Source organism: Melanotaenia boesemani, chromosome 7 (assembly GCF_017639745.1).
Source record: "Melanotaenia boesemani isolate fMelBoe1 chromosome 7, fMelBoe1.pri, whole genome shotgun sequence".
In the NCBI taxonomy this organism is placed as follows: Eukaryota; Metazoa; Chordata; class Actinopteri; order Atheriniformes; family Melanotaeniidae; genus Melanotaenia; species Melanotaenia boesemani.
This window is the reverse complement of record NC_055688.1, coordinates 8,708,852-8,715,217: the sequence shown is the minus strand read 5'-3', so window position 1 is coordinate 8,715,217 and position 6,366 is coordinate 8,708,852.

Here is a 6,366-nt window from a genome sequence, read left to right as displayed (position 1 = left end):
TGACCGAAGGAACAAGATCGCGAATACAAGCGGCCGAAATGAGTTTTCTCCACAGGGTGGCCGGGCTCTCCCTTAGCGATAGGGTGAGAAGCTCGGTGATCTGGGAGGTGCTCAGAATAGAGCCGCTGCTCCTCCGCATCGAGATGAGCTAGATGAGGTGGTTCAGGCATCTGGTTAGGATGCCTCCTGGACGCCTCCCTGGTAAAGGCACATCCCACCCGAAAGAGGCCCCAGGGAAGACCCAGGACATGCTGGACAGACTACATCTCTCGGCTGGCCTGAGAACGCCTCGGGATCCCTCCAGATGAGCTGGTGAACTTGGCCGGGGAGAGGGAAGTCTGGGTTTCCCTGCTTAGGCAGCTGCCCCCGTAACCCGACTCCGGATAAGCGGCAGAAAATGGATGGATGGATGGATATTTTAAAAAATGTTCCTGTTTCGTGCTTCTATCACTTTATTTTTCTTTAGTGTGTTTCATAAAATGTTTTTCTAAACACAGTAAAGTTGGCCAGTAAATAATTTCTTTAGAATTTGCATCTGTTGAGTAAAAGTTCAATGAAATTAACCAACAGTTAAGTTAAAATATGGAAAAAATGTCCCCATATAGAAATGCACAACCAAATTAAGGGCATAAATTTTCATTAATTCATTCATTGTACCGCTTCGTACAGTTTATACTCGTGCAGCGCCTGCGTGCAGTTGGTTACAGCGTAACTGACGCAGGTGAGTTTGGTCTCGCACTCGACCATAGGGGTTACACATCATTTTGGTGTTGTGTTGCAGTTTCTCCTCCTAATCTGAAGGTGGCAGCAGGGGTGGTACCGGCCGGTAAACTCACTATGTCGGAGTTCTTTTAATGGTTCACTTCAGTTCCAGTACATATTTTCTGTTTTAAAACAACAATAGCATCCAGTTTGGTTCAGTGTCTTTATTAGCTTGTGGAGAAAAACAAATAATTCAATCAGCCTCTTAACAACTTGTACATTGAGTGTTGTTTTTAAAATGGCGGTTACTACACAAATTCAGCGAGAAGAGCCAGAAATCCAGAAACTCATAATCCCAATTGACCAATCATAAAGGAGTACTTCCTCATAACATCTGCGTAGCAGGGGTGCATGTCAGGTCTGGAAGAGGTGCGTGTCGAGCCTCCGCGGAGCTACGCAGACGCCACATAAATATAAATCCATCACGGGGAAGCTGGAGCAACAGGTGAGAGGCAGGGTACACCCTGGACAGGTCACCAGACCATTGCAGGGCCAACACAGAGAGACAAACAACCATTCACACAGAAGCCGGAGTATCCAGAGAGAACCCTGCATACATGGGGAGAACATGCAAACCATCCCCCAGCCGAGGCCCCAGCTGAACCAGCAACCTTCTTGCAGTGAGGCTGCGGTGCTAACCACCACACCATTGTGCGGCCTGGCAGAAACATTGACAAATTCATTTCTTTTCTGTATTCATCTATGGAAACAAAATCTACTTATACTCAGAAAACAGTGTAACAGATTATTAAATCTCCTAGAACGAGAAAATATAGCAATGATAATAGTGAGTTAATCATCATTAAGTCTGCATTGAGTCATTAGTTTTGGTAGTGAGGCTCTACTTATTAACAGCAGGGCTTCAGGCTAAATAACAACATCAGCATGATAACATGCTGCTGTTTAGACTGATGGTGACAAATTCTCAACATTTAATAAAAAACACTAATCTTGTTTGAAACTGGTGCATAACGTATATTAGACTTTATTCTGAATCAATGGTGAATTTAATAGAAAGTAAATTAAATTATCCCTAGTGTCTGGATATTTAATGTGTAAAAATAAAACAGGTTATGTCATTTAAATAGTCTGGCATTCTCCCTGCAGGCCATTGTCTTTCTTTAAAATCAAATAAACTAGCACAATTTTTTTCTGTAGCGATTTATAATTTACTTGAAAGATTATGCAGATCATGTTCTTTGTGGAAACTCACCAAGTTGAAAATATACTGTATGTAGACAAGCTGTGTTATATTTAAGCCCATTTTCCTTTGCATTAAACAGGGTGTACTTATTTATTCAGTCTGAAATAATTCAGATGATCTTAAGTGCACCGACTGAATGAATGTGCTGCAAAACAAAGGAGCTCTTGACCAATAAAAATGAAAAATGACATTTTATTTTAATGTGCAATGCTGCATTTTTGTCTCCTCCCTGCTTTCACTTGTGTGTGCATCCTCATGCTTCTTGTCTTTATCTGGAGCATTTGGCCGAGCTGGTTTTCAGCAGTTTGCTGAAAAAACTCCTGACTCCTGCACTTTCAGTTAAAGCAGTAATCTGCGTTCAGCTGCTTATTCCCTCGAGGTCAAAGCCACAAATTAGAAACTCAAACTTGTCATATTGTTGTCTGTGATAAACTCTGTGCCTGCAGCACATTTTATTTTTCCCTGGAGGGTTTGCTGAGCACAGCTTATCTTCACAGAGAAAAATTCTGCCATTGTCTTTACACCTGTGTTTATTTCAGCTGTTGTTGAATCACATTAACATTATGTCAGGTATTTACACCTGGAAGCTGCCTGGAAAGTCTGGATGTCTCTGTTAGCCTGCTTTATTCACATCCACTGGTGCCACAAAGTCTTTATTTGTACACTGGACTGCATTACCAGGCCATGCCAGGAGGCAGCACTTTAATCCGTCTTTGCTGGATTTTGGTTGCCATCATTCCCACAACTTCCCCTCTTTCTCAGCAACTAAATGTATTATGTTGTCTTAATCTTTTGATTGGTTGATTTCATGCATTTTCCGCCAATATGAAAAGGGGTGTGAGGAGGTTTTTCCTTAGAATCTGACGTTTTTACTGTTTCTTCCTACACCAAACACACATCAAATAAGATAGTAGCAGACACAAAAAAGTATCCCTTACATTTTTATTATAACTCTGGTTTTGCTTGGTGTACCAAAAATTAAAAACTAGTAGGTAGTTTACAGTGTGCACTGTTGACAGTTTATTTACTAAGATTAGGTTTGTTTCAGTGTCATTAATTAGTTAGCTGAACTATTTCACATTAGTACAAGTGAGGCTAGTAACACTTTAAGCTGGTCTCACTAAAAGAAATCCTATTGTATCACATCAGTGTAACAGTGTTTTGTTTGCTGTAAAATGAGTTTGACAAACCAAAAACTGAATTAAAGTGAATGAGACCCGGCCAAACATTATGTCGACCCAACTTCCAAATATTCTGTTATAACAACTGAGTTGCTAAATAGTAAAACAGGCCATTTTATTGTGTGAAAGTCTTTCCATTAATCAAATTGGCTTTTTGAAAAAGATATTTTTTTTCTTAATTCTGGACTACACTCTTAGATCTGATTTCATGTCAGTTTTTAAAAACTAATTAACCAGTGACATGTAGAAGCAAGAAGCTAATACGGTTACTGGAAAACAGTAAATAAACCTGAGGTTGGAATGTGGCCAAGTGTCCAAAATCATCTTGTTTAGCACATTTACAATGTTTTTGATGTTAAAATGAATCAGTTTGTTAGCTTTCATAAGCCTTGATCGTGTTTTATTGGAGAATGGATTGTTATTATTCAGTTTGTACGGTAACACTTCAAGACCCCAAAGTATTAACAAAAATGATAATGCGATTCATCCAATAGAGATATTGGTGAAAATATAATTTTATTAATATGAAAACAAATTATGAAAAGAAGTTTGCAAGAAAAAAAATTATAATAAGACTTCAAATACAAATTAAACCTTACTTTAATCTAATTTCCTCCCCCAAAATGTCAATCATTTCAATCTGCAGACGATTAACTCTCCCTGTGGTAAGTGCCTTGAAGGCCTGTGAGAAGCTGGTGACTCTGCTATGATCAGGTTTCAGCTTCCAGTTTCATCAGTAATGAACAAGGTAATCAATTATCAAGGCAGCTTTTACATTAAGAAGAAAATGAGCTGCACTGACTAATGCTGCTTATAAACAAACACAAAAATAATGAGACTTGAATTTAGTTGTATCAGGCAGGCAGCTCTATCTTTCATGACAGTAAACAAATGTTTGGATTTATGGACTCACCATGTAAACTAATTATTTTTGGCTAGTTGGAAAGCAGCAGAAACAAGTTGTGATTACAACTTGTTTTTAAGCTCCTGGAGAAAAAAATCAGAGTCTATGTAGTTATTAAATTGTCAGAGGTGTTTTACAGCTGCTCTCTGATTCTGGATCTTGTTTGCTGTCGAGCTGGGAGTTTAGGATTATATCTGCAACTCAAAATCAGAAAAAGGTGCAACAGAAAGGAGTCCAGACAAGTCCAAATGCCAGGCTCTCTGACGGCATGGGATTATATCAGTGTCCTTGGTAAAGCTCATTTCCTCTTCTGTAAAGGAAGCATTGACGCAGAAAAGTCACATGATGCCTTCAAGACCACATTTTTCCAGGGTTGTCCATTCATTTTTCAACAAGAGAATACAAAAGCACATTCTGCACACATTACAAAGGCATGGCTGAGGAAGAAGAGAGTACAGATACTACTCTGGCCTTTCTGCAGCTCCAGTATTTCTCTTATTAGGAATTTTGTAGAATTTAGAAATAGTCACAACCCAGCACCATTTAACAGCTTAGGACATGTTTTCAGAAAAAATGGACGAAATAACTAAAACTCTTCATCACTTAGTGTCCTCTTTCTGTGCATTTTTCATTTTCCCATGATGTTTGAAAAGAATATGTGCATAATAAATTTAATAAATATAAATAATAGTTTCTGAGAAAAAGATATGTGGAGAATGGATCAATGTTACAAGATAAAAGTAGAAAGTCGCCAGTGTGAAACAAAGTATGAAGCTAAGTGTGAAATGCTGCAGATCAGCTACGTTTTTTTGCAGGCTCAGGAAAAAATTACATCCCACACCATACACGAGATTCTACTGAACAGCCCTTTACTCAGTACCGCACAGGACTACTTAGACTGAGAACGTCAGAAAGGTTTCAAAGGTGACAATGAAGGGTAGCAAATCTCAACATACAAATAATGGAGAACAAAGATACTCAGAATTGAATTATTTTTCAGCTCACACCAAAGATAAAAATAATTAAACACATTTCAGCACAAAGTCTTCTTTAGACACACTGATGAAAACATACAAGCATACTTTTAAAGAAAACGATCCACTTTTAAAGAGAAAGGGTCTAACTTATGCAGAATGAAGCATATAATGAAGGAAAGTGTATGTCCGCATATATAAATGCAAAAATGTCTACGTGTTGGGAGAAGGAATGGAAACATTACAGACCGGGAAACGTTTGACTGTCCCAGTTGTTGTGGAATGTGTGGCTGTATAAAGTATAAAAATATGTGTATAATAAAAAAAATTGTTTTGAGCTGAATTTTGAATCTTTATATATATATATATATATATATATATATATATATATATATATATATATATATATATATATATATATATATATGTTTAATTTAATTTCCCATACCATCCCCATATTTCCTTGTTCAGTGATGTAATATATACTGCTAATGTCACATTTTCTGATCAGACATGCAGGATTTTACTTCAAGGACAATTTTAAGCACAAGGTTTTTATTACAGGACATTCACACTTGTGTACCATCCTGGTCTCATAGTAAATGTAAAATAGCCACTAAATTGAAACTGTGGTATTCATCATGACACAAACTGTGCATTTTCTGTTTTTATGACTTTTAAAGGCAGGTATGTCAGAGGAAATGTGGCCATTAACTTCATGATTCCTTGTAGGGCTTTAAAACGTTAAGTGGTTTATTGATAACGTCTCTCCACATCGTTCTTACAGGCCATTAGATGATTCCTGGCAACCAACAAGTGCATGAGATCTGTGAGAGGAGAGCTGCTATTAAAAGGTGCACCTAACACCAAAAAGGGTCACTTAGCAGGGTGTGTTACCAAAGGAAGATGGATACTCAGATGATGACTGTTAGAGGTTATGTCTCCTCATCACCAGCTTAAAGTAGTCTTAAGCCTGGTTCACATCTATCTTATGAGATCTTTTATCAGTTAGAGACATCACACGTCAAGAAAAGAAAATCAGGCATTAAACAGTTTTGATCATAATGTGTGTGGTGTGCTCCAATAATCTGATCACAGAACAACACACACATAATGATGCTGTCCTACAACTGATCTACAATCTAGTCCTCCGAGGCAGAGATCACACGTGACCAAATGTGACAAAAACGTAGAAGAAGAACCATAGAAACAACTGGCAACAATCAGAACACACAGCACAGCATGGAAGGGGACATACAGGACGGGGGAGTGATTGTGGTCTTGGGACTAGAGAAAAAGCCAGAACTGGAAAAAAAAAAATAACAGACTGGAAACAGTGTG